This window comes from Erpetoichthys calabaricus, chromosome 5 (assembly GCF_900747795.2).
Source record: "Erpetoichthys calabaricus chromosome 5, fErpCal1.3, whole genome shotgun sequence".
NCBI lineage: Eukaryota > Metazoa > Chordata > Cladistia > Polypteriformes > Polypteridae > Erpetoichthys > Erpetoichthys calabaricus.
In genome coordinates, this window is record NC_041398.2 from 88,540,576 (window position 1) to 88,555,600 (window position 15,025).

A 15,025-nucleotide genomic window follows, 5' to 3' on the forward strand; every position below is an offset into this window, starting at 1 on the left:
AACAGTAAGTTCTGCTTCTTTTACAAGCACAAAACTAAACTAGGCTAATGAGTCTGTAATTTATGTTACTTTCTTGCTGAAAGCCTGTTGGGTTTTAAGAAATGAGATCTCTGTACAAAATTTGACATCAGAACAACAAAACAAAACAAAACAAAAAGCTGCACCAGATCCTCTTGCCACACATCACAGCTGTTTGTGTTCAGCTGTAAAATGTTCTGTCACGCTGCATGTTATTTCAGCCTATTTTTGACTCAGCTCAGCAGTGTCATAGTAACATATAACCAGGGATTTCATTCTAGTCTAGTTAAGGATGATTATCACAGTGCGATGTATATGTAACTGTGTGAATACTGATAAAGATATGGATGGAGTGCCTACAGGAGCACTGGCTACACACTGATACCGTTGCTACTTACAAGTAAACAGAACAGCATAGTTTTTCATGTAAAAAGGCTTTACAGATTATAGCAGTTTCCATTAGGGGGAAGATGAACTGTAATGTTAATAAAATAAGGCAATTCAGCTGTTTTTCTAAATCATTCATGGTCAGTTGCATTTCTGTGGCAGTGCTTGTTTATTTTTATTTTTTTTTTCAGGCTGTTAAAAGCCTGCCTCATGCAAGGAAGAGGGATGGCATACAGCTTTAGATTTTATTCTTGTTTAAATGCTATTAAAATACAAACTCCCTGCTCTGTTCATTTCTGTCTTTGAAACAACAGCTCGGACAGTTAGACCAAATACAATGCACAATATATTTATATTTTTGATTGAAGAAACTTACAGTCCAAAGTGTTCACACTCTAACGTTTGTATTTCGGTGTATTACAGTTTATCCTGTATATACAGTGTAGCCTGTTCTTACAAGTCAATTGTAGTTATCTACAACAAAACAGATCTAAATGTAGCTTCCACTTAAATTGTCAAATGGAGTGCTCGCTTGATATTTAGCATTGCATCCGGATAAAAATAAGCTAAGCAGTCACTGATATGGAGTTTTATCAGTCATATCTTGGAAAGGGTCACCGGTGTATCACAGACAGGCAGCGTAGCTTAGTGGCTAGACAAGCAGACTTGATACTCCAAGGCGAGCTGCCGGTTCCAGACTCACATCTGGTTCACCATGTGACTTGGAGCCTGCACTTCATTCATCAAAGTATTGTACATATGAACATTGTAAGCTTTAAAGATCAAGTGTAATTGTTTAAGAAGGCAAGCAATGCACAATAAATGACTGAAGTGTATCAGGATGTATCAGGATACAGCTCATATGAGTTTAGGGTTTATCTGAGGCTTGTTGCTCAGTAGGTCAAATTACTGTTTTTCATGACAACATAAATAAGCAACCTTAACTTTTTTTTTTTTTAGACCAAAGGGAAAAGCAGTCAGGCAACCTTTATCTTACTGAGATCATTTCAGATTTTGCTGCCACAAAATGGTATGCATAGCAATTCACATATCCATACATATCCCAGATTTACTAATTCTATTGTTTTCTTTCACTTGAGATATTAATTTAGTTTGAACAGTTTTATTGAACTGATAACACAGTTGGATTTTTAAAAAAAATGAATATTAGTATGTCTTTACAAACTAACAAATAAAGTCAAACAATGTGATGTTTTGATATTATTTTAATTTTGTGTTGTTTAGTTTTCATGTCATATCATGTAATTCCCTTTCCAATTCTTCAAACAACAATTTACTATACAGGCAGCACAAGGACTGAACACCTTTTGAAAATGGAGTGTTAAATGTCAGTACATGCTCATTTAAAGTGTAATGTCCACTTTTTTATGAACTGAATCCATTCCCATGACTTTTTGGGGTGAGGGACATTCATAATGAAATTAAACATCAACCAAACTTCCAAACTTTGTGAAAAATCAGGTTACAACCTGGACTGATGTATTCATGTGAAAAGTGCTTTAGCCTACTGTATGTAACATAATATGTTCAAAACCGCTTAATCCACTTCAGGGTGGAGCCTATCCTGACTACACTGGGCACAAGGTAGGGAGCTCTGAACAGGGCAATAGTTCATAACAGATCTCCTGCTTTAGTTTATCTGAATGTTTTTGAATAATTTATATGTGGGTTAATTTAACTTTTGAGAAATGCAATGCTTTTCTTTCAATCTGTTTTACTATAGTTGTTCATACTCAGTTGTTCCTGAAAGCCATCGCTTTACTTTGAATTTTTAGAACTAGAGACAGGATCAACAGTACCTACTGAAGCAAATCAAATGGACAAGTAATTTTGTTTATAGCAAAATGAAACGTATTAATGCTTGAATGTTCCTAAATGGTTGAATTTCATGGCTCAGTGCATTCCTTTTAATCCCTATAAGCACATCTGTGGAAACAGGTATCCTCACTACGTAAAACATAAAATATTTTCTACCACATTAAAAATCCAATAATACTAGCAAATTCCAATTAACAGCTTTGGTTTGAGTAGAATATTTTTAAAATTAAAAATAGACATAAATAGCATAGTAACTGTACTGAGTGACAGAGACGGAACAGACTGGCCTGTTCAGAGGTACCTTCACTATGTTCTTATCTATGTGAACATTACATGTTCCCCGTGGGTCTGTGTGAGTTTTTTCACTTGTTCTATTTCCACATTCCCAATTATGTGTATGTTTGTGTGACTCTGTATTGACCTGGTTTGTGCAGGAGTAGTTAGTTTCTGACTTAAGCCCAATGGTGCTGCTAAAATAGCCTCTAAACTCCCACAGTCCTGATTACTTAAATTATATTAGGACTAAATATAAACTGAACCAGCATTTTCACATGGCCACCTTTATGTATCACTGAAGCATTACTTATTGTCACCACCATTCAAAGAGGAAAATGCTAAAGAAGATATAAAACATGCCCTTGATTGTTACTTTACTAGTAAGGGCACTGATTTTCCTCCAGAACAGCCAGAATTCTTCAAGACATAGGTTCCACAAGGTGCTAGGAACACTCCTTAGGCACCCTGGTCCATTCTGACTTGATCACATCGCTCACTACCTGAGATTTTCCACTATGTCTCTTCCCATTCTATTACATCCCAAAAAGTACACAGTTGGATTGAGATTTGGGGCTTGTGTTAGGCCTGTGAAGAATACAAAAGTCATTGTAATGTTTGTGGAACTAGTTTGAAGTTGAGATCCAAGCTTTGAGATGTGGTGCATTATTATGATGGAAGTATCTATTTGAAGAAAAGTAGTCTATGGCCTTAAAGGCGTGTGCAAGACCAGAAGCAACATTTAATTATATGGTTGCAATTAAATGATACTAAACTGTTATTAAGAGGTCTAATGTATGCCAAGAATTCATTCTTCACACCATCACACAACTAAAAATACACGCAGTTTATGCCAACTTGGCCCTACCATCTGCATTTTCCAGCAGGAATCAAGATTCATCAGACCAGATGACATTTTCCAATCTTTTGGCACCTTGTGTTGGTGATCAGGGGCCCATTCTAACCTCATCTTCTTGATTTTACCCATCCTGGTCTTCTGCCTCTGTGCCTCTAATACATTGTGACACACTTCTGTTCACCATTGTTGGAGCTTTTATTGAGCTACGGAATTGCCAGAGCTTTTCTTAGCATTATGTGCATAAGGCATTTACCAATTCTAAATTGGTTCCCAGGCTATTTCATTGAGTTTTTATTTCTGTATGCTAACAGGGTTTTGAGATATGCTCTAACCAAATGGGTACTTGTTTTACCTTCATTTTGGTTTAGAGCCTTTGATTAACGTTTATTGACATTTATTAACATTTTAAATGGGGCTATTTTGGTTTCCAATTTTATCTGTTAGCAGTGCCATTTTGTGCAGTTTTATTGTTGGTAACGTCTCTCATTGCTATCCTGTGGCTTTTGGTGTATAATGTCAGAGATGCCTCAGTATTTAAGTCAGCAACACACTGCATTCGCTCTTCAAAGTTGTGGATGCAAAAACAAATGATTGCCTGGACTAGATTTAATTCGTCACTTAAAGTTTCTTGAAATATGTTTGAGTAGTATGGACTATGACTTTTGAGTTATGTTTTGGGTTTCGGTTTTGTTCTCTGTTGCCTGTTCCTGATTTTTTTCTTCTTGTCCCCATGGCCTGCCATTCTTTTCATCTTGGCAACACACACACACACATATATATATATATATATATATATATATATATATATATATACTGTATATATATATATATATATATATATATATATATATATATATATATACAGTGGTGTGAAAAACTATTTGCCCCCTTCCTGATTTCTTATTCTTTTGCATGTTTGTCACACAAAATGTTTCTGATCATCAAACACATTTAACCATTAGTCAAATATAACACAAGTAAACACAAAATGCAGTTTTTAAATGATGGTTTTTATTATTTAGGGAGAAAAAAAATCCAAACCTACATGGCCCTGTGTGAAAAAGTAATTGCCCCCTTGTTAAAAAATAACCTAACTGTGGTGTATCACACCTGAGTTCAATTTCCGTAGCCACCCCCAGGCCTGATTACTGCCACACCTGTTTCAATCAAGAAATCACTTAAATAGGAGCTGCCTGACACAGAGAAGTAGACCAAAAGCACCTCAAAAGCTAGACATCATGCCAAGATCCAAAGAAATTCAGGAACAAATGAGAACAGAAGTAATTGAGATCTATCAGTCTGGTAAAGGTTATAAAGCCATTTCTAAAGCTTTGGGACTCCAGCGAACCACAGTGAGAGCCATTATCCACAAATGGCAAAAACATGGAACAGTGGTGAACCTTCCCAGGAGTGGCCGGCCGACCAAAATTACCCCAAGAGCGCAGAGACGACTCATCCGAGAGGTCACAAAAGACCCCAGGACAACGTCTAAAGAACTGCAGGCCTCACTTGCCTCAATTAAGATCAGTGTTCACGACTCCACCATAAGAAAGAGACTGGGCAAAAACGGCCTGCATGGCAGATGTCCAAGACGCAAACCACTGTTAAGCAAAAAGAACATTAGGGCTCGTCTCAATTTTGCTAAGAAACATCACAATGATTGCCAAGACTTTTGGGAAAATACCTTGTGGACTGATGAGACAAAAGTTGAACTTTTTGGAAGGCAAATGTCCCGTTACATCTGGCGTAAAAGGAACACAGCATTTCAGAAAAAGAACATCATACCAACAGTAAAATATGGTGGTGGTAGTGTGATGGTCTGGGGTTGTTTTGCTGCTTCAGGACCTGGAAGGCTTGCTGTGATAGATGGAATTATGAATTCTACTGTCTACCAAAAAATCCTGAAGGAGAATGTCCGGCCATCTGTTCGTCAACTCAAGCTGAAGCGATCTTGGGTGCTGCAACAGGACAATGACCCAAAACACACCAGCAAATCCACCTCTGAATGGCTGAAGAAAAACAAAATGAAGACTTTGGAGTGGCCTAGTCAAAGTCCTGACCTGAATCCAATTGAGATGCTATGGCATGACCTTAAAAAGGCGGTTCGTGCTAGAAAACCCTCAAATAAAGCTGAATTACAACAATTTTGCAAAGATGAGTGGGCCAAAATTCCTCCAGAGTGCTGTAAAAGACTCATTGCAAGTTATCGCAAACGCTTGATTGCAGTTATTGCTGCTAAGGGTGGCCCAACCAGTTATTAGGTTCAGGGGGCAATTACTTTTTCACACAGGGCCATGTAGGTTTGGATTTTTTTTTTCTCCCTAAATAATAAAAACCACCATTTACAAACCGCATTTTGTGTTTACTTGTGTTATATTTGACTAATGGTTAAATGTGTTTGATGATCAGAAACATTTTGTGTGACAAACATGCAAAAGAATAAGAAATCAGGAAGGGGGCAAATAGTTTTTCACACCACTGTATATATATACATCTAGAATCCATAATGAGCAAAGGTGGTTCAGAAAATGAATAGACAAAATGTCTTTACAAATACCCAAAGTGAAATATATCTGTAATGTTGGATTTTGATGAAACAACACATATGTTTCACAGGATTAGTTTTTAGCAGCAACAGAATAAAGGGATTCTCAGAAAAAATACAAACAAAAAAAAAGCAAAGGAGTACGGTTGATTGTACAATTCTTAATAACCACCATGCAACAAATTTAGCATGATAAAGACTAAACCAATTGCACTGGAAAACTTTCTCTTTACACCAGTTCAGCAACTTTTAAATAAAACATTATGACATAATGATAGAAGATTAGCATATCAAAGACATTTTCAAGGCAAAAATAATTGTTTTAGAATGCAAAAATAGTTTGTAATTATCATTAAATCAGCCTGCTGAGTAGTAATTGTGGTAGTAAGAATGAAAAATTTAGGTTTACATTTTACTCAATCACATATGTGGCACATGGCCCAGTAGATAGTGCTGCCTTCTCACAGCTCCAGGGACCATGGTTTGATTCAAGCTTGATGGTGTCATTCAATGCAGAACATCATATTTTCAGATGTATTGCTTGATGATTAACTTTTTAATGCTTTTCAAAGATTCCTTGATGGCTGCAGCATAATTTGATTTCTGTATACTTTGCTCAAAGGCCCAATCTCAGTTAATTTGTGTATATTTTGCAACATCATTTTCTCTCACATATTTGTGTTGTTGCTATGGAGGAATTTGCTGAAACAATAATAAAAAGTTTATTTGCTGTTGAAGAAGAGTGGTCATTCTACTTTGCACAACTGTAACTAATAAAACAGAACACATATATTCTATCATGCCTTTTTGTTCAGGATTACTTTATGGTAGGGTCTGTGAAAAAAGCAATGGTTAGTTCCAAGAACATGCATTTATTTATTTATGTATGTATGTATGTATGATGTATGTATGTATGTATGTATGTATGTATGTATGTATGTATGTATGTATGTATGTATTTATTTATTTATTTATTTATTGTGCCAGGGCTGAGATTTCACCCAGGTTGTTGGGTACCTAGAAAATGGATTTTTCTATTAATTCATCTGTTCTTTTTCATGACAGCATCTTAAAATACATTTATCATCACCTTTTTCAAGAACTTTAGGTCAATAAGTGTGCACAAAAATAAACTACACATTTTACACACAATCAGCATTTATAAGCATGGAATTTCACAATCAACAAAAAAACCACACAATCATAAATTTATAACATTATCGAACGTTGTTTTTACTAGTCTGCAGCCTATCTTGGCAGCCCTGAGATTAGGGCAGGAAACAACCCTAGACAAGGTGCCAGTCAAGTAAGCCAAATAGTTAAGATCATAATGTAGCCCTTTAAAATATGTACATTTAATAAATTATTTCTACAATAAAATTAATGTAATTGTTTGCTTCTTCCAAGTCTTCCATTTCCACGCCACACACATTTTTTTATCCTAGTTAACTGGCCCATACATTGTAATTCATAGCCCAGGTTGTCTTCATCATTGTCTTAATAAGACGTGTGTGAGAGCCACCCGCTTTACATATCTGTCACTAGTTGTGATTTAGGATTATACAGCATGCCTGTTCATGCGCTGTTGGAATCCTCAATGACCTGAACAAACTGAAAGAGAACAGTACAAAATGCAAAGCAAAATGTAAAAGAATTGAAAAATGCCCCTGACAAATATGAGCATTAAGGACTAAAGTTTGGAAATTATTCCATAATCTGGTTTAATAAAATGGATCAGTAAAACCTGCTTCACCATTGTACCACTCCTCATAATACATGACAATCATTACAGATACAACCATAAATCCATTTCCTAACCTGCTTAACCATATTAGGGTCATGGGAAGATCTCATATCTCTATGACAGTGAGAACATGATAAGGACCTGCCCTATACATTGCAGGACACACTCACTCACACTTAGACAATATAGTGTTATCAACATTTGGGATTTGGAAGAAAACCTGAAAAAAACATGGGGAGAATGTCCAGACCTCACGCAAGATGTGCCTTGGCTGAGACTATACTGTAACTACTACACCCTGTTTATTACTATACTGGATACAACTAAGTAATACAATGGTATACTACAACATCATGAGTCTAGTATCCAGAGTTCAAGTCATTGTCATTGTGGAGTTTGGTAAATTTCCCAGTGTCCTTTCTTCCTTTCCTCTGGATACTCTGGTGTTTCTTCTACATGCCTTTGTGCTTCCTGGTTAGTTATTTGGTGGCTTGAAATTGGGCCTGTAGTGGACTGACACTGCGTCCTTGGCTTTTTTCTGCCTTTCCACTGGTGCTGCCAGTTTCTTCTATCGCAACCATGCCCCCCTCCACTAACCGTGAATTTGATTACACAGGTTTGGAAAAGTTAAGTTGTGTAGATCCTAGACCTAATATTAGCACTATCAATGTAGAAGAACATACAGTATTCAACTCTTGTTGGTTTGTATTGTGCATTTTTGTTAAACTCATTCCGTTCACTCCCTGATCGTGTGTACAGGCTATGCATTAAAAATATAAAACATAAAAAAAAAAATTGTTTCTCTATATAAGGAGACTAGACATTTCTGTAGAGTGGATTTTCTATAAGGACACCAAAAAGGAGTTCTTTAGAACAAAGAATACTGTTTTAGAAGAGTAGGGCTATTACAACAACATTTATTTATAGTGAATACAACTTAACTTTTATTCATTATTTATATACACCTAGGGCTTCATGCATAACGCCGTGCATAGAATTCGCACTATAACATGATATAAGCACAAAAGCGGAAATGTGCTTACGCACAAAAAAATCCAGATGTATAAATCTGTGCGAACACCAGCTTCCACGTTCTTCCGCTACATAAATCCCGGTCAGCGTGAAAAGTAACGCACGTGCACGCGCCTGCTGTCCCGTCCCAACTCCTCTCAGAATTACACCTCTTTGAATATGCAAATCAATTTAAATAGCCCTTAAGCTCAGCCTTCTGTTAAAAAACAATGGCAAAAGTACGAGGGAAAATAGAAGAATTTCAGAGAATACCAAGTGTAGGCAACGAAAAACATACTATTGGTTGATTTAAACAGTTGTATAAACAACAGAAGGAAGTTGATCGAGTGACATAGCATGTTGGAGAAACTCGAAAGGTCAAGTTCACAAAGTCGCACAGTGCCAGAAATAAAAAAGAAGTTGTCACATATCAAAGTCGCCGAGAAAAGGCGAGTCGTAGCCCACCATCTGAGTGTCATATGAAAGCTTATTAGGGTACAGAGGAAAAAAAAGGCACACAGTGTGAAAAAAGCACGAAATGTCAACTTTAATCTCGAAATTTCCACTTTAATCACGTAGTTTATTTTGTCATTAAAGTAGAACATCATAAACTTCATCTTAAAATTGTTTAATTTACTAGTTTCTCAAATCCCATTGTAACTAAAGTAGCACGGTAAATGCTTTGTTTTGTATTTGATCTTCTATGTGGGTAAATCACTACATGGTTCCGGGCTTTCTCTTCCTCCAACAGGACACAGAATCCATTACATTCGTTTGACCATTCTGTGGACCATTATATTGTTACAAGTTAATTACAATCAGATGTATTAAACTAAAAAACAATATGCAGTTAATTTCAGAGTATTTGTAAAGCCGTGTCAGGGACGTGGATCTGAAAAAGAAAGGATGACCACACAGGAACAGTAGCACTGCTTTGACACCGGGTGCCGGCAGTATGCAAAACTGAGCAGAGAACTTGCGTACGACAGGGTATAAGCTACCGTGGAAATGTGTGTGGCTTTATGCCAAGTTTAGGTTTTATACATCGCGATTTGAATGTGGAAACGTTCTTACGCAACATTTTTGTGCGTACGCACCATTTATACATGAGGCCCCTAATGACTACAGACCGGTGACACGTCTCACATCATGAAGATATCTCAGAGGCTGGTCCTGGACTATATGAGACCCCATGTAATAGACCACCTAGACACACTACAGTTTACCTATCAGACAAAGATGGCAGTGGAGAATACAATTATCTATTTGTTCCACAAGGCTTATTCTTATCTGAACAAAACTGGCAGCACTGAGCGGATTGTTTTTAAATTGCCCCAGCTATCTCTGTTAAGGAGTAAGGTCAGAGATATGCAGGTGAATAAGGCCAATGGTGTCCTGGATAATGGACTATGTGGCAGACCACAGTTTGTGAGACTCAAGGACTGTATCTCTGATATGAATGTGAGTAACACTGAAGAACCATTGGGAACAGTCCTGTCTCCTTTTCTCTTTACTCTGTACACCTCAGACTATAAATATAACATTAAGTCATGACACATGCAGAAATTTTCAGACGACTCTGCACTTATGGGGTGTGTCAATAAGCAGGATGAGACAGAGTATAGGAGCAAGGGGGAAAATTTTGTTTCTTGGTGCAGAAAGATTTGTCTGCCATTTAACATCAGCAAAACCAAGGAACTGGTTACAGACTTTCACCGCATCAAAGAACCTCTATATCCAGTCACTATTCAAGATGTGGATGTAGAGGAGATGTATTGCTACAAGCACTTGGGGTTCCACATCAATGACAGGTTGGGATGGTCTAGTAACACAGGGGAACTAAATAAGAAAGGGCAGAGTGGACTCTTTTTTCTATTAATGTGGGTAGTGACATTTATCTTCTACATCTCTGGTCAATGATTTTATCTCCATCTGTGTTAGTAATTTATTTTATTGTGTTGCAAATTCCTGCTTGTGGATTTGTTGAGCTAAGATCTTATTTGTCTTGTCTCTGTATTCATAGTAATGATGTCGTGATTAAAAGATGAGCTGTTCTGTTTCAATTTATTGTCAAGAGGTTAAATTATGATTACAGAATCTGTCTTTGCCTATAAAGTGCCTCATTTGGAGACCTGGTGTATCTTTGATCTATTCTGGTAATTTCACTGATTAACTCTGACACCTTCTTGGTCTCCAATTTATTTTTATAGGAAATGTATGAAATAATCTGTCCTGTTAAAAAAGCCTTCAGAGTTTCCTAGAGTATTCATGCAGAGAATTCTGAGGATGCATTTGTCTCTAAAAAATAATCAAATTTGTTTGGAGGTGATTCAAGATCAGAAGTGCATGATTGTAAATAATAGTGTCGTACTTGCAAGATTTGATAGTGGTCAATAAATTATTATTAATAAAGAGACAACCAATTCTTGAGTAACTGTGATGTACTTATGGGAAGAAGGAATATTCTCTTGAGTCTGGATTTAAGAATCCCCATGGGTCTGATAAGTTATGATCCATTACAAACTGTGCGATTGTTTTTCCAGTATTATATGTTATTTCCACTATGGTTGAAGACCTATCTAGGTCTGGATTTAAAACACAATTACAGTATTCCAGTCTTTATAATTTTATGAGTGAACATATTTGGAATAGATGCAAATGCATTTTGGATAAAATCCCTATCATCCACATTAGGTGCATATGACATTTATGAAAATTACTTTAGATTTGAATAAATTACCCATCACCATGACATACTGCCCTTCAGGATCATATACTAAGTCTGATGCTACAAATGAGATTGTTTTATGTATTAAGATTCCCACACTTCTATTTTTTTTTTTTTTTTTTTTTTTGCATCGCTGGAGTGAAAAACTTGGCCAATCCAACCATTTAATAATCAAAACCAGTCCTTACTTATTAAGTGAATCTTCTAAAAAATACTACCTTGGCATTTAGACCTGTTAGCCCAGAGAATACCTGTGCTCTCTTTAGAATGCGATTGGGACCTTAGACATTCCAACTTGCAAAGTTTAATGTTTGGTCAGAGAGACACTGCTTCTGAACGTTTGAGGCCATGTTGTAATTTTTTACAACTCTGTGATGGCCAGAGTGATTTTTTACGGTGTGGTGTGCTGAGCCGGTAACATCACTTCAAAAGAGGCCCACCAAAATAACAAGGTAATTAAAGGGCATTCTCCATTAAGGGATGCACTCTGGACCCCCTGGAGGTAATCAGAAAAACAAAACTGAGTTCCATTATGAACAATACTGCACAATGCTTCTCTTTCTGACACACTGAGTACTTTCAGCCAATGAATTATTCAGCAAAAGTCTGTCAAGAAACGCTACCTGGGCTCCTTTAAACCATGAGCAATACACCTGAATAATGCCTTACTAAGTTTTTCTTTCTTTTTACATCTTCTTCCTTTTCAATCTGGCTTGTATTCAGATTATAGTGTGTATGTGTATTTATTTATTCATTTAAAGAGCTTCTGTAAAAAGCCAAATTTCCAAATAAAATTCTATCTATCTATCTATCTATCTATCTATCTATCTATCTATCTATCTATCTATCTATCTATCTATCTATCTATCTATTTAATCTTTTGCTTATGCAGGTACAGTATAGTACTTTTAACATAAACACTTAATATTCTTTATATACAATATGTTTTGTATTAGGTTCTGCACTATGAGGAATTTGAATGTGTGTTTGCATGTTTGCTTACATAAGATTCTTTGGGTCAAAACTGACATATGTCCCCAGTGCTGCTAGGTCACACTCCATCTCCCACTAGCCCTAAGTCTGGAAACAGGGGTATAGAAAATGGATAGTGAATGGATAAAACTACTTCACTAGCTGTTGCTTTTTCTGGACTATAAAGTTTAATTGCAGAGCAGAAAGTTATCGTTGTCAGTATCCTATTTAAATGGGATGATATAACTGCAAATTCCAATGGTATGCATACTAAATTTGTACTCGTCTGCTTCTTATTATATAGCAGTCCCAGAACTCACCTTAAGAGTAGATTTAAGCTACTGACTTTGCATTGAATCCTGTATTGAGCCTTGATTGAGCATTAATGTATGAAGCAATGGGTACTAGATACAATGAGAAAAATCTAATAAAATTCATGTAGTTATTACTACTGAGAATCAAAGCTGTATAATATTTTTTGTTTATAAAACAAAAACATTAGTATAGATTTCTTTTGCTGAAATTGTTTTAGACAGCTTAAATTAAGCTCAGTTTACAGTGAGGAGGTTTATCATTTTATACTGTGGATATGTTAGGTTTGGAAATAGAAGCAATATTATTAATCCATCTTTCTAAATAAAAAGAAAACATAATCTCATTACAGTATGCTGTAGTGCTTCCATTATAGGGTTGTGACAAGCCAAAGTCTTTCCTAGAAATAGTGAGCTAGGGAGAAAAAAAGAATGCCTGGGCAGGTAACAGAGCACAATTTTAAACGCATCTACATTCACATCACAGCAATTTAGATATGTTAGATACCCCGGGAGAAATGTGCATTGATTTCAAGAGAATGTAAAAACACTGGCAGCACCTCCAACCCATTGTTTCGCTCTTATGCTTATGCTTTTAGTATCCAAACTGTTGGGGTTTGGAGTAATATCATCCTGTTTCGATAATATACTGACTACTATTAACAGGAGCAGAAAGTGAAAACTTGGCACCTCTTCACCTAATGACTACAGACCAGTGGCACTTACACCTCACATCATGAAGACCTTGGAGAGACAGGTTATGAATTATATGAGACATTTTGTGGTAGACCACCTGGACCCAGTGAAGTTTGCCTATCTTTCTGCTCCACAAGGCTTATTCTCACTTGGACAAAGCTGGCAGAACTGTGAGCATTATGTTTTTTGATTTCTCTAGGGCCTTCATTACTATCTAGCCATCTCTGTTAAGGGGTAAGCTCAAAGATATGCAGGTGGGCGAGCGTATGGTGTCCAGGATAATGGACAATCTGTTAGGCATACCATAGTTTGTGAGACTGAAGGACTGTATTTCTAATACAGATGTGAGCAACACTGGAGCACCTCAAGGAACAGTCCTGTCTCCTTTTCTCTTCACTCTGTATACCTCCGATTGCAAATACAATACCAGGTCATGTCACTTGCAGAAATTCTTGGATGATTCTGCACTTATGGGGTGTATTGATAAAGGGGATTAGACAGAGTATGAGAGGCAGGTGGAGACACTTGTTTCTTGGTGCAAAGAGAATTGTCTGCATTTTAGCATTACCAAAACCAAGGAACTGGTTAATGACTTTCACTGCTCCAAAAAGCCTCTGGGTCCGGTCTAGGGAATCCATTCCCGGATGGGTTTATCCATTCCCAGGAATTCAGGAATCCATGCATGTCATTCCCGGGAATCCCGGGCTCCCGGGGATGACACAGTGCATGGGCATCTCACATGTGAACGGTTTTAGAACGACGACACTTATTTTTAATAAAACTACTGCAATATGTTGACACCAATAAAAGACTAACCTTAACTACCAGCAGTTCATGCTGTCATATAAGTACATATATCTAGTTAGTTGCGGTAATAAGAGCTTTAGAAAGCACAACGTGTCCAGCGTGCGGTCGTCCAGGCGAGAGCTCACCTTTGTGGAGACTATGCCAGCCGCTGAGAAAGCATGCTCTGCCTCCTAATGAATGTAGACGGCACAGTCATCAAATACTGATACACTTGTTCTAAACAACACCCGCGCTTGCTGTTGCTCTGAAACACTGCCATTTCAGCTTTTACTGATGCATCCAGTTTCTTGTCATCATTCTGTGATGGCAAGTTTATTGGCACAGATAATGCGGATGCAACAGACTGACGCATTGCAATTTCAAGTTGCTGTTCAAAGCTGTCAACAGCACAGATGTCAATGGACTCTGCCCCGTCCCGGCATTCGTGAGCTGCAGAGTGCAGACTCCTCCCAGTCCACTGTGCTCAGTCTTAGTGGGAGCCGGGAGACTGACTGCTGCTGGTCTGTTGTTGAATGAATTAATGAGCAACACACTACACCGTGGGATAAAAAACCATGCCACTTAATTATTTTCAACTATAACTCTGTTATTTCTTGATCGATTTTTACACTTTTACATGCTATATATGTGAGCTTGGCCATTCCCGTTTTCCCGGGAATGAAACTGCTGTTAGTCCCAGGAAAACGGGAACGGCCAAGCTTGGGAATGAAAAATGTCTGGGAATGGATTCCCTAGTCCGGCCATTGTTCAAGGAGTGGATGTAGAAGTGGTCCACTCCTACAAGTTATTGTGTGTCCACATTAATGACAGGTTGGACTAGTCTCGGAACATTGAA

General features: G+C 37.2%; 1 protein-coding gene across 3 annotated transcripts in view; it reads left to right on the top strand.

Annotated features, from left to right (window-relative positions):
- ppargc1a (peroxisome proliferator-activated receptor gamma, coactivator 1 alpha) overlaps positions 1-15,025 on the top strand; it is a 1,156,878-nt gene that overhangs the window by 774,826 nt on the left and 367,027 nt on the right. The window lies entirely within an intron of this gene.